The sequence below is a fragment of the Capricornis sumatraensis genome, chromosome 2, assembly GCF_032405125.1.
Source record: "Capricornis sumatraensis isolate serow.1 chromosome 2, serow.2, whole genome shotgun sequence".
Classification (NCBI taxonomy): Eukaryota; Metazoa; Chordata; class Mammalia; order Artiodactyla; family Bovidae; genus Capricornis; species Capricornis sumatraensis.
Window position 1 is genome coordinate 206,701,336 of NC_091070.1, and position 23,432 is coordinate 206,724,767.

The window sequence follows — 23,432 nt, forward strand, 5'->3', positions numbered from 1 at the left end:
AAATATGGTGGTCATTGGTAATATTGTCAACAGCAATTTTGCAGAGGTAGTAAGCAGAGACTAACTAGGAGTGGGATGACAAAGTGGGAGGTGAGAAAATGGAGACAACAGTGTAGGTCATTCTGGAAAATTCTGCCCTGAAAGGAGGCAGACAAAAGGGGTATGAGTGGGACATTCATTCACCCGGTTCTTCCAGGGCTTCATATTCAACTCTTCTTTTTTTCTCATGTCCTAACTCAAAGCCTGTTGGCTCTGATTTCAAAATACATTGAATCTCACCCCTTAATCACTTTTTCCACTGCTGCCTATTCAAAACCACCACTGTCTCTTGCTTGGGCTATCTTAAGAGCTTCTGAATTTATCTCTTAATTGGTCTCTCCCTCACACCCCTTCTGTATATAGCAGACCTGTAAACTAAAGAGGCAAGTTATCTCTTCCCTACATATGTTGTTCATACCATACCGGGAAAGGCATCAGATAACCTCAAAAAGAGGGGAAGAAAGAGGTACACAACAGAGCCAATTCTGAAATGTTTGTTGGATTAGAGCTTTGCCCAACTGCCTGAGAGTCATTCTTGTTCACTGTGGTTTCTGGCTCCAGTGTCTGGGTTCTTGTTTCCACCCTCTGAATCATCCTTCCTTTCCCAAAAGAAAAACTGAGTTTGCAACCAAGTAGTCTTCTCAGCCTGCTTCTTGCCTATAAAAGGGTTGCAAAGGCCTCTTTTCATTTTGTGCCTGTTAGTCTAAGCTGATAATGCTGCTGGCAGGGCAGTTCCCTTAAAGGCTTTGTGGGGTTTTAATGCATCAATTTTTATCACACTCCTTTCAACAAAAGCCATAACTCTTTGAGATCAGCTCTTCTCTACCTTGGGCTCACTAAAAGACTACTGTGAGTGAATATCCTGAAGATATCTGGGGAGACTTCTTTCTATTGACAGGTTCTGTTGGACACCTCCTTAGATCATTTTGTAGTGTTAACCTTTCATTTCATTTTTAGATAAGGTTTTCCTAATAGTGTCTTGGATTTTATTTTTGCAAAGAGACACTTTTTTTTGTACCCCCACACCTCGTGGTTTGCAACATCTGAGTTCCCTGATCAGGGGTTGAACCCGGGCCATGGCAGTGAAAGTACCAGAGTCCTAACCACTGGACCACCAGGGAATTCCCAAGAGATACTTCTTAATTTTAGAATAATTTACCATCTGGAGATGCCAACAATGAAAACCAATTTTAAATTTGAGTCCAAGTCCTGGTCCTGAGTATTCAGGAAGGCTTTGTTAAGATGTACTTCACATTCCATACGATTCGTCCATTTAAAGTATACAATCCAATGGTTTTTAGTACACTCATAGAGCTTTTAAGCCATCACCACTATGAGTTTTAGAACACAGTCATCACTCCAGAAAATAACCCCATGCCCATTAGCAGTCATTTCTCATTTCCCCACAGTCCTCAGTGTCCAGCTATAGCAACCACTAATCTCCTTTCTGTTTCTATAGATTTGCCTGTTCTGATTCCATTTCATATAAATGGAGTCATACCATACATGGTCTCCTTTATTTTGCTTTGTGCATGTGCTCAATCAAGTTCACCTCTTTGTGACTCCAAGGATTGTAGCCCACCAGACTCTGTCCATGCAATTTTCCAGGCAAATCCCAGCCGTACTGCAGTGGGAAGCTGTCACCCACCTACACTCCTCACAGCAGTATGGCTGCACTGGGTCTTCCTTGATGTTCATGGGCTTTCTCCAGTTGCAGTGAGTTGGGGCTATTCTCTAGCTGTGGTGTGAGGACTTGTGGTGGCTTCTTTTGTTGCAAAGCATGGGCTTTAAAGCATGAACTTCATTAGTTGTGATGCAGGAGCTTTTTTCTTTTAGCTCCCTGGCATGTGGGATCCTTCTGGACCAGGGATGGAACTGATGTACCCTGCATCGGCAGGCGGATTCTCAACCTCTGGACCACTGGGAAGTCCAGCAGTTCTCTATTTGAATATAGACCTAAGAGGTCATGACACGACTGAGAGACTGAATTGAACTGAACTGAACTGAACTGAAGAGGTCATAGATGCAGTCCATTCCTTGCTGACATAGTCTGTTCCTTGCACAGCTCAAGGATCAGCTCTTCCACACAGCTTTGGAAAGCAGCTTCTCCTCCAAGGCTCTCCTAGGCCCCTCTTCCTGAGGGCGGACAGAAGAGGGAGGTTAATGAGATGAACTATAGCCTCCATTGCTACAGAGCGTGGAGTTGTCTTTTTAAAAAATGTTAATTTATAGACTCATTGTATATTGCAGGTATTAATCCTTATTCAATTTCACGCATTGTAAACATTTTTTCAATCTACTTTTTGCTTTTGTTATCTTTTCACATTAAAAAATATTTTTATGTGCTATAATAAACCTAACATTTTCTTGATCTTCTGAATTTTTCTCCTATTTAAAAGGTCTTTCTACTCACAATCATAGAAATCAGACTTTGGTTGCCATGCTGGGGTGGGGAGGAGAAGGAGGGAGAGGGAAGGTTTGGGAGGTTGAGATTAGCAGATGCAAACTATTATATTAATATAAAGAATGGATATATATAATATAAAGAAAGGGTCCTACTGTCGAGCACAACACAAGAAATTATATTCAATATCTTGTGATAAACCATAATGGAAAAGAATATGAAAAGTATACATATATATGCATAACTGAAACACTTTGCTGTACAGCAGAAATTAACACATTTTTAAATCAACTATACTTCAATAAAATAAAAAAATCAATGAAAGATCTTTCTAAATCTTAAATTATATGTTTAGAATTTAAAATATTATTAAAATTTTTTTCTTATCTTTGAAGTTTCATGTATCCAGGTTTTATTTCTGAATGTAGTGAGTCTGGGAGTCCAATCTTACTTTTTTTTCTTATGGATGGCTAATTGTGCCATTTATTAAATCACCTATACTTTCCTGCCTGAGGAAGGACAACTGTGTTTTCATTCCTGACATTTTCATGTACACTGAAATGTATGTCTGAATTCAATCTTTTTCTATGCTAACATAAACTTTTTTATAACCATTTAAAAATTATTTTTGTTTGATGATCAGAACATAAACTGTGACCAGTTTGCACGTAATTCTTAATCTAAGTATTGAAAATCTCTACAAGTTACATGGTTGTAATAATTTTCTGAAAAATTTTGCAATGACATTCCAGCTTAAAATTTGGAGTCAATTGTTTCATAAAAAGAAGATATCAGGGGAATTCCCTGGTGGTTCAGTAGTTAGGACTCTGGACTTCCACTGCAGGGGACCCAGGTTCAGTCCCTAGTTGGGGAACTAGGATCCTACAAGCTACATGGTGCAACCAAAAAAAAGAAAAAGGATATAAAATACTAATATCTTAAAATATTAACAAATTATTACATATAAAACTCCATAAATTAATAGTTTAATATCAAACATACTGCCTACACCATAAAAGTTTGGAGCATTTTATATCACACTAACAAAAAAAGGAAAACTGGAATGACACCTGCAAAAGATGTCACCAATGGCATACAATTATGACAGGGGGACCTGAGACTAAGACACAGTTTTAAACTTCTTATTTTATACTGGCATATAGCTGATTCACAATGTTGTGATAGTTTCAGGTGGACAGCAAAGTGACATGTGACCATTTTCCCACAAACTCCCCTCCCATCCAGGCTACCACATAACACTGAACAGAGTTCCCTATGCTATACAGTAGATTGCCCATTTTAAATAGAGCAGAGTGTACATGTCCAACCAAAGGAGCATCATTTTATTTATTTATTATTATTCTTTTTTAGGAGCATCACTTTAAATAGTGGAACACAGTTTTAAGGGGTGACTTAATGTATCTTACTTAGAAAATTTACCTAATACTAGAGAGTATGTATTTTCATTGATCATTTCCATGGAGCTGCTGTAAATATTGAGCATACTCTAGACCATTCTCTAGCCTTGTTGGAAAATCTCAAATACCAAAGAATCAGTATTATACTTACCACATTGGATGTCTAAATCATAATTAGAGGACAATAACAGCAACAACTAAAAATGCCCTGTTTGTTTGGAAAATTTTAAACATGCTGCTAAACTCATCAAAGACATCAGATAAGAAGTCAGAAAATGCTTTTAGGATGAAATGACAAAAAAATACTATACATTGATACTTGTAGGATATATTTCATGCAAAGCCTTGAGTACTAATGTTAGAGCTAAATGTTTAAGTCAAGAAGTTAGGCAGAGAGTTCATTCCCTGGTGGTCTATTGATTAGGATTCTGGGCTTTCATTGTCCCTGGTTGGGGAACTGAGTTCCCACAAGCCAAAGGGTGTGGCCAAAACAAGGAGAGAAAGTTAGACAAAGAACAACAGAACTAACCAAAAGAAAGTGGAAGTAATGAGTTAATAAAAGTAAGAGGAGAAACTAAGCAAAAAGCAAATACATGTGATTTTCAAAGACTGACATAGCCAAAAGTTGATTCCTTGAGAAGGATAACAAAATAGAGAAATCTCTGGTGAAATGATGAAGAGAAGGCACACAAAAATTTTGGAGTAAAAAGAAACTACAGAAGAGTTTGAATGTGTAACAAATTTAAAGACTACCTACCACAACCTACCCTTTGGACAACACAGTTCGCGTCCATTGAATGTGAATCCTCTTCCCACGATTCCCCAAATCTCATCTCATGGTAGCCTTAGCTCAAAGCTCAGGATCTCGTGATCTAAATGAGGTCTAGCTATAGGCATGGTTCCTCTTCATCTGAAGATCTATGAAAAAATAATCAAGTTGTCTGCAGCACAAACACAGCGGACAGTGGTGTTATGGGGATAAGACAAATGCAATAAATACTTCTGTTAAAAAACAAACAAACTAACTTCTGTTCAAAAGGGAGAAACAGGAGACACGTAACAGTGTTCCATAGAAGTTCTCAAATCCCAATCAGGTACATGCTTCCATTTCCATGTTTGGGACCCAGTCCTGCTTCTGTGTGGAGTCGGAAATGGCAACCCACTCCAGTATTCTTGTCTGAAAATTCCCGTGGACAGAGGATCCTGGCAGGTTACAGTCCACGGGGTGGCAAAGAGTGACCGAGCGCTCAAGCACTCCTGCTTCCAGGGAGAGATTCTCTGTAGCTTTAGGCTCTGCCTTCCGGACTCTCGGTTCTTCACATTGAGTCATCCTTCCTTTTCCCTAAAAAGTGGTTCATATGCAGCCTTCACATCCTGCTTCTTGCCCACAGGAAGTTGGGTGTTTCACGGGCTCTTTTCATTTTGAACTGTACTTTTTACTTGAAGCTGATGTTATTTCTAAAAATGCAGTTCTCCTGAACATTTGTGTTTTCTGGGAATTTTATTTAGGTTCTCAAAAGTCACATCCACCAGTGTCTTCAAGATACCTTGGTCTGCCCTTCTCTACCTTGATCTGAGATTCAGTATGCTATAGGAAACACCCTTAAGATATTTAAAAGCTCTCTTGTCTAGTTTAAGAAAAAAAGTCTAAGAGGCATTCTAGCATTCTTAGAAGTGATTTTGTTTACTTCAGAGAAGGTATAAAATATGTACTTAAACTTTCTGAAGTCTTAACAGAGAGTCTTACAGATGCACTCTTGACTTCTTCTTTATTTGAAGATTATTCTTCTTTTGAGAATTTTTAATGGCAGAAAAACTGTCTTGTGTCCTTCATATATCCTCCAAATTTTTCTAAAAAAGCTGATTAGTGCCCTTTTAACTTATCTCTCTCTTAGCTTATCATTGACAGCTTATCATTGTAGCTTGACAGCTAAAATAAACCAGTCAGGCTTGGGACAGTCTACCTAGAAACCTCCTTAGCCAAATTCACCCAAATTCACTACATTTTCTATTTTGTGTTTTACCACTTCTGAACTTTTTGCTGCTACATAACAAGAGTTGCCTTTTCTCTGACTTCCAATCACGATTTCCTTTCTCTCCTTCAAACCTCCGCTTACAGTCTCCCTGAGGCCCTTTCAGCTTCTAAAAACCTCGTGGTCCCAAGCCATTGCCACATGTCTTAGGTTTTTGTCATAGAAGGATGACACTTTTGTTATCAATTTCTGTTCCAGTTATCTACTACTGCGTAACAAACCACACTAACGCTTAGTAAATTAAAACAAAAATTTGCTATCTTTCATGCTCCTGTGGGTTGCCTGGGCCCAGCTGGACAGTCCTCAGTTGGACAGTTCTCTCAAGTGATTACTGGAGCCGGAGCCACCTGAAGGCTTGACTGAGCTAGATATGGCCAGTCAAGGATGGTTCATTCACATAACTGGGAATTCATGTTGGCTCTCTACTGGGAGGGGGCTGTCAATCAGCGTGCCTATAGATGACCTAGCTATGTGGCTTGGGATTCTCACACCATGGTGTCTGGGTTCTGAGGGGAAGTGTTTGAAGAGAAAACATTCCAAGAAATCCACATGGAAGCTGCAATATTTCTTATGATCTAACATTGGAAAGCCCAAAATGATACTTTCTCTGCATTCTGTTGATTAAGTAAATCAGCCTTCTAGTCTACTGATCGAGACATTAAGTCCAGTCCAGGTTTAAGGGGAGAGATAACTCCCATCAGCAAAAGAAGGAATTAATCACATTCATCTGTGGAGACTATCTACAAAATCAGCTTAAAGATCGTTTTGTCTATTTCAAAAAATATTGTTTATACTTATAACTGTATTAAACTTTGATAGACTGGACATTTTAAGTCTTCCCTTCCAAGAATAAGACATGTTTTCCTGTTTGTTTAGATTTTGCTTTATAGCTCAGTTGAGCTACTTCTTACTCTGACTTAAGTAATAGAAACTTCCTATTTGGGATGAGAATATACAAGAAGCAAAGCATTGTGTATACTTAGAATATATTGTATTCCCTTGAATCCCTATATGAGGCTACATTATCCAGACTTATAATTATTATGTTTAAGAAATGTTTATAATTATAGAATAGACCTATCAGTAACCTTGTGGGAAAAAATGTCTTCATGCATTTAAATAATGGATGATGACTAAAACAGTGGCTTAAAGTCAGAAAAATCCAGTGATTTCTGGATTTACATTCATTCATTTATAAGTTGATTGAACTGAGAAATAAGCCACTGTCCTTTACTAGACCTGACTCCCCATTTCCAGCCCACAAAATTAAACCAAAGTCAGGTTATTGGTCTTAGATGTACTCTTTGAGGGCAAAGATGGGTAATCTCTACCATGATTAATATCATTTAATGAGTAACTATGATAGGTAATGGCCAGGTGTTTTGCAACTATTATCTCATTTAAGATTAAATCACACCATTAAAACTAGATCTCAGAGATAGACCTAGGTATAAATATGTGAATTTAATATAGATAAAAATATAGCACAAATAAATGAGAATATGATTGTAGCAGACAGGGTCCCACCACGGGACAGAAACCATACATTATTATGAACAGGAAAAATTTAATATAAAGATCTAGTAACTATAGCAGGGGATGAAATTACAGGAGATTGAGTAGTAAGAAATACAGAGAGCACCTAAAGGATACACGAATCTCAACTGTCAGGAAAAGCTACTACCTCTAGGGCAATGCTTGCAAAAGAGTGTTCCTTGCCCTCCAAACTGAAACCCAGAATGTGTTGACAAAGTAGTGGCCTCTTCACTGGATGATGAAGTTGCACCAGTGAATTTTGCTGGAGATCTACCTGAGAAGGTGCCAGGGGAAGCTGCTATATACAGCACATTGCAGGCCGCTGCACAATCCAGGAACCAAGTGCTGGAGAAGTTATGTGCTGCAAACCTGGTATCACAGAGATTGCGTACTGCAAGAGACTGGTAAGGGAAGAAAGCAGGAAAAATCTCTTTTTCCCTCCAGTATTCCCCTGGCATCCTCTACTGATTAGCTTAATATTATGCCAGATGTTAATAGAGAATGGAGAAATATTTAAAGGGACCATCATAATTTTTGCTGAGCAGGCAAAGAAGGGTAGATTTGGAACTATGAGGCAATACATTGAAAACTGGCACAAAGGCTAATTGGATTGTTTAGTAGATAGTTTTTGTAAATTGTCTCCCTATATGGAGAAAAATGCTAGATTTCTCTATTTAACACTGTATCTAAAGGTGAGTTCCAAATTAGTTAAAGACCTAAACATAAAAGGTAAAAGTATGAATTTAATAGGGAAAAAAAGTCGGAAGGTATTTTTGTAACCTAGAGGCAGAACAGAAATCATTTTTTAAACTTCAAAAAAGAGTAACCTGAGGTAAAAAAAGAAAATATCAGTGGATTTGATTACATTAAATTGAGATTTTGTTGTTGTTGTTGTTCAGTAAAGGACTGTATAGGCAAAGTTCAAAGATAACAAAACGAGAAAAGAGGTTTATCATGTCTGACGCCAATAAGAGATTCTTAACTAGGACAGGATTTGGCAAACTTCCTGTAAAGGACCAAGTAGTGAAAAATTAAGTCAACTTAGTAGAACAGATGATCTTTGACACAACTGTTCATCTCTACTCTTGTAGTAGAAAAGCAACAATAGATGATAAGTGAATGGGTGTGACTGTGTTCTAACAAAACTTTATTTACAAAAACCGGAGATGTGCTAAATTTGATCTATGGGCCATTGTTTAGAAATTCTTGATCTAGAAAAAACAAAGAAGTCCTGAATATTTGCTAAAAGTACAACAACTTCAATTTTAAAAATGGGAAGGGAGATGAGTAGGCAATACACAGAAGAGGCAACTCAGAAGGGTAGCAAGCATATGAAGAAATGTTTAAATTATAAGGAGAAAAAATAGAAATGAACAATGAAATGTTGCTTCACATCTAGTCAAATAGCAAAAATTCGAGACTAATCATGAGCTTTGTTGGGGAACTAGGAACTCTTCATAGTGGGAATAAATACTGGTGCAACCATTCCAGAGTGCAGTATGGTGGCACCATAGTCCAGTACTGTATATGTCTGCCTAAAGTGAAGTCGCTCAGTCGTGTCTGACTCTTTGCGACCCCATGGGCAGTAGCCTGCACCAGGCTCCTGCATCTGTGGGATTTTCTAGGCAAGAGTACTAGAGTGGGCTGCCATTTCCTTCTCCGGGGAATCTTCCCGACCCAGGGATCAAACCCAGGTCTCCCACATTGTAGACAGATGCTTTACCATCTGAGCCACCAGGCAAGTCCCTTATGTCTGCCTAACGACCCAGCAAATCTGCTCCCGAATCTACAGTGCAATGAAATTCCCACACAAGCTCGTAAAGAGTCAAGAACTCGACTGTTCATTCCAGCATTATTTGTGATGCAGAGGAGTGGAGATGATCTGAGTTTCTGCATTTGAAAAGAAAATAGGTAAAATGTTTATCATGAGTAGTACATATAGCAGTTGGGAACAACGGATTAAATGTATACTCAATAACATGGATGGATCTTAAATTAAAAATAGCATTGATTTTTAAAAAGTCAGAATAAGTTATACATATAAAACACTTATGCAAATTTAAAATATGTGATCACAAAGCAATATACATTTTGCAAGAACACATAGACAAAAGTATGTATTAAACCCATTACAGAGGTGTCTATAGGGTGGGAAGGAAGTGGGTTATCTAATGAAGTGAAGTGAATTGAAAGTCGCTCAGTCATGTCTGACTCTTTGGGACCCCCCATGGACTATACAGGAGAAGGCAATGGCACCCCACTCCAGTACTCTTGCCTGGAAAATCCCATGGGCGGAGGAGCCTAATAGGCTGCAGCCCATGAGGTCGCAAAGCGTCAGACACGACTGAGCGACTTCACTTTCACTTTTCACTTTCATGCATTGGAGAAGGAAATGGCAACCCACTCCTGTGTCCTTGCCTGGAGAGTCCCATTGACAGCAGAGCCTGGTGGGCTGCCGTCTATGGGGTCGCACAGGGTTGGACACGACTGAAGCGACTTAGCAGCATGGACTATACAGTCTATGGAATTCTCCAGGCCAGAATACTGGAGTGGGCAGCCTTTCCCTTCTCCAGAGGATCTTCCCAACCCAAGGATCGAACCCAAGTCTCCTGCATTGCAAGGGGATTCTTTACCAGCTGAGCCACCAGGGAAGCCAGCTGAGCCACAGATGGAATGAAAGGGAATATAAAATATACATGAGAGGCATTGCATGAACCAATGATGATAATGCGCCATGAAATGAAGAAAATGATGAACTGCATCTGAAGCTAATATTAAAATATCAGATAATATAAGAGGACGATGCGTGTCAAGAGGAAGAGGAACGTCAGCAGGGCTGTGAAATTCCCATTCAATTCTTCTCACTGGGGATTAGCCATCCACACAGCAAGCATGTGGGAGAGTACGCTGGATGGTGTCTGTGCCAGCGTGAACACTGAATAACAGTGGTGGAGCGTAACAAGGTGTGAACCTGTGTGTTCTTAAACTCTGAATGTATACGGATGACAAGTAAGTGTAGGTTATATCTGAATCAGCGACCATGCATAGTGTCTGATGTGCATGGTGTGACTCCATTTTCATTACAAAATATTGTTATATATTAATGTATGCATACAAAGGAAGTTGGAGGACTTTGCTCTAAACTGTTGATAGAGTTAACCAAGGGGTGGGTGTGGCAGAGACTGGCCAGCAGTTTAATAAATCTTTTTCCTCTTCCTCTGGGGCCCTCATTAGCTTACATTTCTTGGCCCCCTTATAGAGACAGATAGCCTTGTGCCTGGAATCTGGCCAGTGGAATTATGGACAGTTCTCCATGCTTTTTCTCTTTCTGTGAAAGAGCACCTTTGGAAGCTCTGTGTTGAAGAAGGAGACACCAGATGAAAGGAGTCTGGTCCCTGAGTCATTGCTTAAGGGAGTACTGCTTATTGATCAGTGAAAAAATCCTGTTTTAGAATTCTAAATTAAAAAATAAACTTTTATTTTATTAGGCACTTGATACATGAGGATTTGTTTAACTACCACCATACATTAGCTTATAAAACAGGGTTTAGGAGACTTTAACTTGCTAAGGTCTGCATTTAGGATTGTTTATATTTAGTAGAATTTTATATGGCATTTATAATTAGTCTTGCATATAATAGAGATGCTTCTAAAATTAATGTTCCATAATTTATAATCAATTCTTTCTCCTTATTCTCTAAGTCTGTGCATTTGGGGAGAAAACGCAAAGTTGGATGGAGTTACCAAATGGCTGATTGTCCAAGATCTAGAAGTATAGAAGTTAGGTTGTTATCCTTTCTGGTTTTCTTCATTGAGGTATAATTCACATAGTAAAAAATTCATCCAAGTGTAAAATTCAGTCATTTTCAGTATATGTATAACAACTATCAGAACTATCTAATTCCTAAACATTTTCATCACCCCAAAATGAAGCCCTATACTGGAATTTCTCAGGTCAGAGAACTAGAATCCCATGTGCTACTTGGCTAAAAAAAAGCCCATACCCATTAGCAGTCATCCTCCTTGTCTCCCACACAGCATTTGACAACCACTAAATTACTTTCTGTCTATGAATTTACTTATTTTAATTTTTTTTAATTAAAAGTGCCCAGTGTGGCATGCAGGAACTTGTAAGGTTCCCTCAATGAAGGATGGAACCCGGGTCCCCTGGAAGCACAGACTCTTAACTTCTTGACTACTGGGGAAAGTCCCTGAGCATTTCATACAAATGGAATCATACAACATGTGGCCTTTAGCATCTGGCTTCTTCATTAAGCAGAATGCCCTTGAGGTTTATCCATGTTCAGCATATATTATTAGTAGTTCATTCTTTTTTTATGGCTGAATATTATTTCATTTATACCACATTTTGTTTATTCATTATCAGTCGAGGCACATTTGTGTTTTTTCCCACTTTTTGGCTATTATGAATAGCGCTACTATGAGCATTTCTGTACAAGTTCTGGTATGAACATGTTTTCAACTTTCTTGGGTATTAGAAGAAAAAAATATTAGTTACTCAGTTGTATCTCTTTGTGACCCCATGGGCTATAGTCCTCCAAGCTCCTCTGTCCATGGAATTCTCCAGGCAAGAATACTGGAGTGGGTTGCCATTCTGTTTTCCAGGGGATCTTCCTGACCCAGGGATTGAACCCAGGTCTCCTGCATTGCTGGCAGATTCTTTACTGCCTCAGCCACCAGGGAAGCCTTAGGAGTAAAGTTGCTGGGTCACATAGCAACTCTGTGTTTAACTTCTTGAAAAAATGCTGAACTATTTTCCACAGCAGCTGCACCATTTTACATTCCTGCCAGCAATGGATCATGGTTCTAACTTCTCCATGCTCTCTCTAAAACTTGTTGTTTGTCCCTTTTATTATAGCCATCCTAGTGGGTGTGAAGTGGTATTTCATTGTTGTTTCCATTTTCATTTCCCTGATGATTAATACAATTTAATTTAAGCACTGTTCTAGTGCTTATGCGTATGTGATTGCGGTGGTGGCGGTCATGGTGTGATAATTACTTTGCAGAGTATTTATGGATTATATGTTGAAGAAAACAGGAAACAGAAAGAGTCAACTCCATTCTCTCTCATATTTTCCATTCACCTGTCCTCACCCACAACAAACAAAAAGACACCTAATCAACTCATTTTTTCTTCTTCATGTAGCAAGGTGGGACACAGTTTGGGCATCAGTACTTCTAATAAATGAAATTCATTAAGACCCTTCTCTCCACCTACACGTATCTATTTAAATCTGTCTTAGTTGGCTTGAACTGCCATAACAGAATACCACAGACTGGGTGACTTAAAAATAAACCTCACAATTCTAGAGACTGGAAAGTCTAAGATGAAGGTGCCAGCCAATTCAGTTTCTAATAAGGGCTCTGGTCCTGACTTGTAGACTACCATCTTGCTTTGTCTTCACATGACCTTCCTTCAGTGTATGTGTGTGGAGAGAAAGAGAGAGTTCTCTGGTATCTCTTATAATGACACTAACACTATTGGACAGGAACCCACCCTCATGATCTCAACCACATCTTTAGAGGCTCCATCACCCAATACAGCAATGCTGAGTTTAGGGATTCCACATATGAATTTGAGGGGGACACAAACATTCAGTTTATCCATTGACCTCCTAGGAACTTCTTGAGAAAGTTTTGAATTTTATTCACTATTTGATTTATATACATACAAACTCATCTGATGGATTGGTTTAGCCCTGACTGGTTGGAGGGAAATTCAACTGTGCACTTCAGGGAAAATTCAAGAGAAGGAGAAGGCTGTATGAGGCTGGCACAAAAAGCCAAATCCAGCAACAGGAACTATGAGAGGGGAGTAACAAGTCACCTCACTACACATCACCAAGGGTACCATTCACATCATAATCTATGTGAATGGCACTCCCTGGAGTTTTCTGTAGTGCAAAATCTTTAAGGCCATATCCTAGGTGGTGGTTCTGCATACGAGGTATCAACAAGTACTGGTTCAGTTCAGTTCAATTGCTCAGTCGTGTCCGACTCTTTGCGACCCCATGAATCACAGCACGCCAAGCCTCCCTGTCCATCACCATCTTCCAGAAATCAACAAGTACTGGTACCCTTCCTGAAACCTCTTCTATTCCAGACACCACGGCATAATGCCTGGGGAGAAACCTACTATAAGCAGATGTTGAAAAAGCTGAATCACTCAATATCATCTTGTTTGGGGGACCTCTTTGATACAAAACCCTTCTAACTGAATTTAGTGTTCTTTTTGCAATGGGATTCTTCTAATTGAATTCAGTGCTGAGGAATTAACTACCAAATACATTTCTTTGGCTACAAGCAACAGAAACTAACTCTGGCTGACTTAAGAAAGCAGAAAATGTAAAAATTCATGGGGGCTTCCTTTGTGGTCTAGTGGTTAGAAATCTGCCTGCCAATGTAGGGGACATGGGTTCAGCAAGATGCCACATGTTGCAGGGCCCATGCATTACATCCACTGAGCTCTAGCGCCTATAGCCTGTGCTCCACAACAAGAGAAACCACCACCGCAATGAGAGGCCCATGCACCACAACAAAGAGTAGCCTCCCCTCCACTCTGCAACTAGAAAAAGGCTGAGTGCAGCAGCCAAGACCCAGAGCAGCCAAAAATAAATTAGTATTTTTTTTTTTAAAGATAATCTCAACAGTTAAGTATCAAGATAATAAGGAATCAGGGCAGTTCTGGATTTGTAAGTGACAGAAACAAATAGTCTCTTCAGGACAGTGTGTCCTGAATGAATCAACTTTAAGAGTTTTCTGTCCTCTTGTCTCCCAGTAAGATATTCTTCCAGAGAAGGAACTTCTAAGTGGCCTGGTCGGGATTGGACCCCATCCCCCTCTCCCCAACTAGGGAAGAGCAGAGAACAATGACTGACAGCCCCCCAAGCCAGCATACAGTGGGGGTGGAGGCATACTCCAAAAGAAGGAGATAGAACGCTGATAGAGGAAAACAACAGATGTCCTCCGCATTCCAACCATGGGTTGCCAAGCAACGCCCTCCCACTTTTTTCATGCCATATATAATTTTTAAAATGCCTCTGCCTAACATAATGCAATTGTCTCACATACAAACAAAAAATATACTCAACTCCTTCTGAAAGGAGAGAACTCATTCCAGTTATGGCATCTATTTCTCCCTTGGTTCCATTATGATTTTGCAACTTGACAAAATGACAAATTTAACCATCACAGTTCACATTATGCATGAGTCTAAGGGAAGGGAAAAAGAAAAGGAAGGATAATTACTTTTTAAATACATCTGATTTTCTTCATATTACTCTATGTCAGCTTGAGAAGGAAAAACCCAGCCTTCTTCCTGTGTTTCTCTGTTACTCTCACACCACTACCACACTCTAAACATTTCTGACACCAGATGTATGAGGTTTATTCCACAACAAGCAATTCTTTGTGATGCTACCTGGGTGTCCTACAATAGGTATCAGTTCTGACACTATCTTCTTGACTTTAATGTCTGATCCCCCAGGTTAAGGGCTCAGGCCTACAAGACTTCCCCTCCCCCACATACTTCCGCTGCCAATTACAAGTCCAGGTTGTCACCTGTGTTTCTGACCAACTGGCTATCAATTGGAGGTATGATGCCTTCCTCCAATCAAACTGTGGTGCTGGAGAAGATGCTTGAGAGTCTCTTGGACAACAAGGAGATCAAGCCAGTCAATCCTAAGGAAATCAACCCTGAATATTCATTGGAAGAACTGATGCTGAAGCTGAAGCTCCAGTATTTTGGCCAACTGATGTGAAGAGCCAACTCATTGGAAAAGACCCTGATGCTGGGAAAGATTGAGGACAGGAGGAAAAAGGGGTGACAGAGGATGAGATGGTTGGATGGCATCATTGACTCAATAAACATGAGTTTGAGCAAACTCTGAGATGGTGAAGGATGGGGAACCTGGTGTGCTGCATTCCATGGGGTCACAAAGAATTGGACATGATTGAGCAACCAAACAACAACAAATGACTTCCTCATCAAAGTCAACTAATTTGTTAATATGGCTCACAAGGCTCAGAAGAACTGTTTGCTCATTGTTTACTAGTTTATTATATAAAGTACAATGAAGGACACAGATGAACACCCACAGAGCAGAGATGCACAGAGCAAGGCACCAGGGAACGGGCACAGGGCTTCCATGGCCCCTTTGGACATGCCAATCTCCCAATACCTCCACATGACCTGGAAGCACTCAGAACCTCATACTATTGGGGTTTTTAAGGAGGCCTCATCACACAGACATGATAATTATTAACTCCAAGCCTCTCTTTCCTCTCTAGAGAATGGAAGGTAGGACTGAAAATTCCAAGCTTCTAATCATGACTTGGTCTTTCTTGTAACCAGCCCCCATCTATGAGCCTACTCAGAGTCATCACATTAGAACAAGTGACCCTGCTATCACTCAGGAAATTCCAAGAAACTGTGTCAGGACCTGGAGTCAAAGACCAAATGTTAGACAGAAGATGCTCCTAAAGCTCCCATTAATTATAAATTAATGAATTCCTTGAACATAGGAAATTACAAAGGTTTTAGGAGCTCTGTGCCAGGAACCAGCAGGCAGAGAAAAGTATATATATATTTCTGTTGTCTCACAAAATTATACCTCGATAAAAGAGAAAAAAAATTCATAACACAGCAAGAAAGAAAATTCAAGTAGAGGCAACAGTCCTCACTTAATGGAACTGGTTATGATATTTATGTTTCCTCTCCCCTCCCACCAGTCCAGATTGTCTTGTCACTGGCTGCCACCTTTGTTGGACTAGCACTTTACCAGATGGGCTGTGGTAGTCAGCCTTCAAGGTAGCACCCAGTGACTCTCACCCCTGGGGATCATGTCCTTGTGTAGTCCCCTCCCACACTGAATATACCCTAGAATGCTTTATTTTGTTTTATTTTATTTTTTGGCCTAGCTATGAGACATGCAGGATCCTAGTTCTTCAACCAGGGATTGGACCCATGCCCCTCCTCCCCACAAGGGAAGTTTGAAGTCTTAACCACTGGAATGTCAGGGAAGTCCTAATCCTAGGCTACTTTAGATTATTGGAATTAAGTCTTCCCCAGGGTAGCAATGTCATCTGCTGTCATGGTTACCACTCTGGTTTTCAGCTGTCTCTTTACTTTGGACCCTGGAGATTACTCTTTCTTCTCACCCTTTCATTCATGCATTTCCTTACATTTTTTCCCCTTAAAACTTTGCCAGCATTTCTAAGTGTTCATCATCTGAACATTTTCAGGTTATTTAGTGTTCCTGATTGCTGACACTGGAATTTGCCATTATTTGCTTTACTATCTCCCCGACTAGACTGCAAGCTCCAAAGACAAGGAAAATGTTTTATCCATAATTATGTTCTCATAATTTAGTACTGTGCCTGGTACAATGTCTATTCATTACATGTTCGTTAAATGAGCAAGTGTAACCAGAGAAGGAATGGATGCCAGAACTGAACTTGGATTGTCACCTTTTGGAAGGAGCTGCATTTTTTGTTTGCAAGTGAGATTATTAATAATTAATTAATCAATTAATGAGAAGCACACAAAAGACTTTCCCCACTTAACAAAATTCTCTATCAGAATTGTTTGTTGTGATAATTAAACCTTGAGACTTGTTTTGCAGACATAATTGTTTGGTCTGCAAACATGGTGGTCATTTGAGTTTTACTTCTTGTTTAAAAAATTTTTATTTTATTGAAGTATTGTTGACTCACAGTGTGTTCATTTCTGCTGTAGTTTTACTTCTTTGTACTTTATTTAACCTTGAAAGTCTCCAGAGGAAGTGGAATTTGGTTATGTTGACCTAGTTAAAACACAGACAAGACATGGACTTCTCTGTGTCAGGGTAAAAGAAACAAAATTTATTTATCTAAATATAGTATTTACATTGGTTTTTATAGAGCTTGCTCTTTAATGAATGGATATTTTAGTGATTGACTTGAAAATTTGCACTGTTTAGAACAGCTTTTCCATAGTCTATGGAGTTTGACTTGATCAATTTCATGATCAAAAGAGAATTCTTGATTCTTTTTTTCTATACTTACCCCCATCTTCCCCCTTTCTGAAATTTTATCTAGTGGTTCAGGCCAAAATCCTTGGAAGCAACTGTGAATCCTCTTTTCCATCCCATCCTACAGCCCTCATCCCACACCCAATTCATTAGCTGTCCTGCTGACTCTCCTTTTTAAAGACTCTAATTTCTTCTCTGAAGTCCACCTACCAAGGCTAAAGCCCTATCATTTCTTGCCTAGCCTACTACAGAGCCTGCTCACCTGCCTGCTTCCATTCATGTCCCACTAGCAAGAGTCAGAGGGAACTTTTCAAAATATAAATCAGATCAGATATCCAGTCATGGGCAAATTTGAAAGGCAACTGGAAAACATGTCCTCCTATGTCATCCCTGGCTACATTGCAGGAAGCCAGGGACCATTGCAAAAAAAAAAAAATAGTGTGATGTTCTACCTCTAGCAAATAATGGAAAAAGAGGGAGGTGTTGTTGCATGAGAACTTTATGGGAAGTTATAAATTGCAGAGATTAGCCTGATCATCTTGGCTCTCCTCCATCCTTCATTGTGTAGTCAGCTAGCACAAACAACCTCTAAGCAATCAGCATGAGAATGCTGGAAAAATGGTCATAATAACCTGATATTTTCCAGATAGATCCCTGCTGTTCTATTTGCTTCTCTCATTACAAAGTTGAACTTTGATGAGCTAGTGAAAGGCTAGTTCCTATGATGGCCCAGGTTTGGTGCTCTGATGTTATGCCATTACTCCACAGGAATGAATATGGTGGATTTTGATCTTTTTCTATGATGCCTTCCAGAAGGACCAATGGCCAGAAATACAGTGGGCAGAAAAAGGTTTTCTGACTCGGGCCAAAATAGAGACACACTTACCGTGAAGCTAATGAAGCTTAGCTTCATCCTTCTCTTCCTGTGTGAGACCCTTCCAAAGCCCTGGACCTAATTTTTATTCATATTTAATGTATCCCTTTTCCTTAAAAAGATCATCCCCCTCACCCCTTTTTGCAACCAAGTTCACAACCCCTCTTCCCAGGTTTTGTGAAGCTACCAGGGAAAGGAGATTCAGGATGTCAATGATATGGGTTGGGGGAAAAGAGCAGCCAATACTGTGTCCCTGGAATTTTCTATTTTGCTGACACCCTGAGAAACCTTCTGTCCCAACCATTCCAAGCTACTCAACATCCACACCCTTAAGTTAGCAATCTCCACTTTTTGTCCTTCCCAAGAATCCTGAAAGATTGCCTGTTGAAAAAGATGATCCTAAATATCTTTATTATGTAACTCTATGTCAGAACTTCCTGGTGGTCCAGTGGTTAAGACTCTGTGCTCCCAATGCAGGGGGCCTGGGGTTCCAACCCTGGTTAGGGAAGTAGATTTCGCACGCAGTGACCAAGATCCCCAGGGCCACAACTAAGACCCAGGATAGCCACATTAAAAACAACAACAGCAACAAAAAACTTCTATGTCAGCTTCGTCATCACTTCTCCACAGAACAGAGAGAGACCAGTTTGCAATAGTTCCTCTTGGCCTCGCCTCTCTATCATCCAGGATACGAACTGTGATTCTCTGAGGTCCGGGCAGGATGTATTTGAACTTCTTGGAAGTACAGCACACTTTCTGATTTATTAAACTTAACTCCAGGTAAGATTGTTTGCTTTGACCTCTATGCCCAAATCATGGACAATCAAAATATTCTGGATATGCATTGACTCTGATAGCTCCATCTTTAGGCAAAATTGCACACAATGGCTTAACTTGTGACAGCTCTTCCCAGGTGCAGCACCCTTCCCCTTCACCATTTCCAAAGCAGGACATTGAAGTCTCACTGAGTTACACTTATAATAATAATTTTTTATTGTTTAAGAACCAGCATTTTTAAAAGGCACCAGTAAAGGAACTTTCCTGGTAGTCCAGGGGTTAATACTCTGCTCTTCCACCTCAGGGGCCATGGGTTCGATCTCTGGTTGGGGAACTAAAATCCCACATGACTTGCGGTCATAAAATAAAATAAAAAGCACTCGGTAAAACTATATAATCCTCAGACCCTACAAAGCCCATCGTCTCTTCCATACTTAGCTGCTGCTGCTAAGTTGCTTCAGTCGTGTCCGACTCTGTGCGACCCCATAGACGGCAGCCCAACAGGCTCCTCCGTCCCTGGGATTCTCCAGGCAAGAACACTGGAGTGGGTTGCCATTTCCTTCTCCAATGCATGAAAGTGAAAAGTGAAAGTGAAGTCGCTCAGTCGTGTCCAACTCATAGTGACCCCATGGACTGCAGCCTACCAGGCTCCTCCACCCATGGGATTTTCTAGGCAAGAGTACTGGAGTGGGGCGCCATTGCCTTCTCCGCTTCCATACTTTAGTGAGTGACAAACTGAAGACTTCAAGAGACCTTATTCTGTCCATGGAGTTTTCCAGAGAAGAGTACTGGAGTGGGTTGCCATTTCCTTTTCCAGGGGATCTTCCAGTCCCAGGGATCAAACCCATGTCTCCTCCATTGGCAGGCGAATTCTTTTTCTGCTGAGCCCCAAGGAAAGCCCCTAATTTATATTTTAAGGTCACGCTAATAGAAGATCAATATATTTCTGACTAAAACTAACGTTACCTGATATTCTACAGCTCCTATTTATTAAGTACCACATTACCCAGGAGGTTTACCAGCATTTTGTGGTAAATGAAGCTATTTTTTTTCTTTAGGTTCTGACAACTACATCATATGTACGGCCTTATAAGAAGGATGGATTCCATTAAGACCCCCACTTGATGAGTTTGGATATCCATGTTGCACATTCAGAGCTGGGGAAAGCTGAATTGCCCTGCATAATAGAGAAGGACACGTTGGAGTGCAGAAGGCAGTTCTAGAAGGAGGAACATATAGGAAAGGAAGAGCGATAGGAGCTAACAAAATTCTGGAGGATTGGATGTACACAGGGTTAAATGTGAGTGAGAAACCCGTAAAATGGCAGAATAACTGAAAAGAACTTTAAAATTGGAGCTTTCCCTTCTTCACTGCAAATACTTCTCTGACCCCCACCCCCACCCCAGTTTTAAACCTGCTACTCAAATGAATGCTTAGTTTGAGTAGTTTTTGTAAAAGTTGGAGAAAGAAGTGAGGTCATGCATGTAGAAGAGATCAGGAACCCAGTAGGATAACCTGAGAATGTAAACCCTAGGAATTCACAGGATTCTTAAGGATGCTGTGGATTTCCTCTACAGGGTTTAGAATTGGAGGTTAGAGGCAATTTTTTGTTTGTTTGTTTTGTTCTTTATTTATTTGGTAGAAGCAATTTTAAGTAATCTCAGAGGGTAGCAAGTTGGGCTGAATGCTTGGTCTCTCCTTTTCTCATCTCAGCAGGTGTGTTTTGAGATGGGGCAGAGCTCTGGGCATCACCCTTGTTTTGGCTCCATTAGGGCCCATCTTCTAAGCAGATCTTCCTGTGGCCCACTGGTCTACACTGATGGTTGGCCCTCAGGGCTGCTGAGCATAGCTTTGGAGACCATAAAGTGTGTAGGCGCCTGTCCATGGAATTTTCCAGGCAAGAATACTGGAGTGGGTGGCCACTCCCTTCTCCAGGGGATCTTCCTGACACAGGTCTCCTGCATTGTAGGCAGATTCTTTACCACCTGAGCCACCAGGGAAGCCCCCCAGCTCACACTCCACTTTCCAAACCCTGCACACTGGCACAGAGCTGCACCCACTCAGGGAAGGGGCACCCTTTACTAAATTCCTCTAAGGAGTCCCATTAGATTAGATTAAAGGTGGCCTGCTGCCACCAACTGGGTCAGAACAGGAAGGGGAAACCTACCCCTCCCATACTTGTCCTTGTCGCCTACCTTCCCCTAGAGGTTTATATAATTCTCCCCTCTTGGGTTTCACTAATTGTTCCTGACTTAGCTCTCTCACCTCCTCTACCCTCGAAATTTGCAAGGCCATCTCTCTCACAATGGAATAGGACTTCTATTTGCAATGCAGAACAGTTTTATTTCTTTCTTTGATCTTTGGCCTCCCCAACTGTGTTCACTTAGGCCCGCTGGGAATAATGAGTAGGCCTATTGAAGGGCCAGGTACTTCTTAATGGCTTTTCCTTTTCCTACAAAGACACAAAGACCCTGCCAAAGCTTTGAAATTAAACCCTTAGACTCCTCCCATCTGTGCCTGTGTGTTACATCAAAAGGAGCCTCGTAAAAAGAAGGGGACAAAGAAGGTAGTTTTCTTTTTCTAGTTAGAATTGTTTGCATTTTCTGATTTTTCTGAAATGACTACACAGAGGCTCAGGGAGGTTATATAACTTACCCAAGGTCACACAGCCAGTTAAGTGGTGACCTGGACATTGATCCCATCCCAGAACTTCAGATTGCAGTTTCTTTCTACTATAATTGGACTGTCCCTGGGAGATGAAGGCTGGCTGCCAGGCCTGGAGAAGAGATTTTTCGATAAAGAGAGAGACATATTATTGTCCCTGAGCTGGTGATGAAGGAGGAAACAGACAGAACAGGTTCCATCTTGAAAGCAGGACTCCGTCTTGGGCTGGACTGTGGACTTGGAGCTATATGCCTAGTATCCATGGAAATGACATACCAACTGGAAAACCAGACCCCACCCCCCACCCCACGGAAGAGCCCCAGGGCTCGTACCTAGACTCTCCATCGCCTAAAAGAATACCCTAATTGTCAGGCGAGTGTATTTTCCTCAGTTCTGTCTTGTCACAACAAAGATTTGGGGTGATGGACATTAAAGCCCTTGGCGTGTCACAGCTCTCGGGTCTTGAACAGAACGTGTTTATAGCTCTCAGGTCTCGAATGGACCCTGTTATAGCTCTTAGACAAATCAGTGTTACAGCTCCGTATTACAGCTCTATTTTATTTAGATAATAACAGGAAAATCCATCCTCGAGGCGTGAGGGCATGTTGACCCAAAGACGCGGAGCGCCCCAGCACACCCTGGGGTGGGGGGGGCGGGAGGAGGGAGAGAGAGAGAGCCTTTTGGCTCCTGTTTTTATATGTTTTCTTTCTCCCTGGGCCTGCCCTATGTAAATTGGGTTAGCCCGGAGTGTTGTTCTACCTGAGGTCCTCACTCTGGTCCTCGGACCTTTGTTTGTTCTATTTTCATGGGCTTTTCTCTTCTTTATCTTTTAGCCGCCACCATTCTGGACTCCTTTTCCCTGTTCTAACTACCTAAAACTAATTATCTGTGTAACCAAATAGAATCATAAATTCTATTATGCTTATTGGGGTATGACCACAGGTCTATTTATAATTGTCCACTGTTAACTACTTAGGCTTCAGTTCAGTTCAGTTCAGTTCAGTCGCTCAGTTGTGTCCGACTCTTTGCGACCCCATGAATCACAGCTCGCCAGGCCTTCCTGTCCATCACCAACTCACATCCATCGAGTCAGTGATGCCATCCAGCCATCTCATCCTCTGTCGTCCCCTTCTCCTCCTGCCCCCAATACCCCCCAGCATCAGAGTCTTTTCCAATGAGTCAACTCTTCGCATGAGGTGGCCAAAGTACTGGAGCTTCAGCTTTAGCATCATCCCTTCCAAAGAAATCCCAGGGCTGATCTCCTTCAGAATGGACTGGTTGGATCTCCTTGCAGTCGAAGGGGCTCTCAAGAGTCTTCTCCAACACCATAGTTCAAAAGCATCAATTCTTCGGCACTCAGCTTTCTTCACAGTCCAACTCTCACATCCATCCATGACCACTGGAAAAACCATAGCCTTGACTAGACGGACCTTAGTTGGCAAAGTAATGTCTCTGCTTTTGAATATGCTATCTAGGTTGGTCATAACTTTCCTTCCAAGGAGTAAGCATCTTTTAATTTCATGGCTGCAGTCACCATCTGCAGTGATTTTGGAGCCCAAAAAAGTAAAGTCAGCCACTGTTTCCACTGTTTCCCCATCTATTTCCCATGAAATGATGGCACCGGATGCCATGATCTTAGTTTTCTGAATGTTGAGC

At 40.8% G+C, this 23,432-nt stretch overlaps 1 non-coding gene across 1 annotated transcript; it reads right to left on the bottom strand.

The window, feature by feature from the left end:
* Positions 1-1,087: 1,087 nt before the first annotated feature.
* Positions 1,088-1,160, bottom strand: TRNAE-UUC (transfer RNA glutamic acid (anticodon UUC)). The gene has a single exon. It is a non-coding gene; the product is annotated as a tRNA-Glu (tRNA).
* Positions 1,161-23,432: the final 22,272 nt, after the last annotated feature.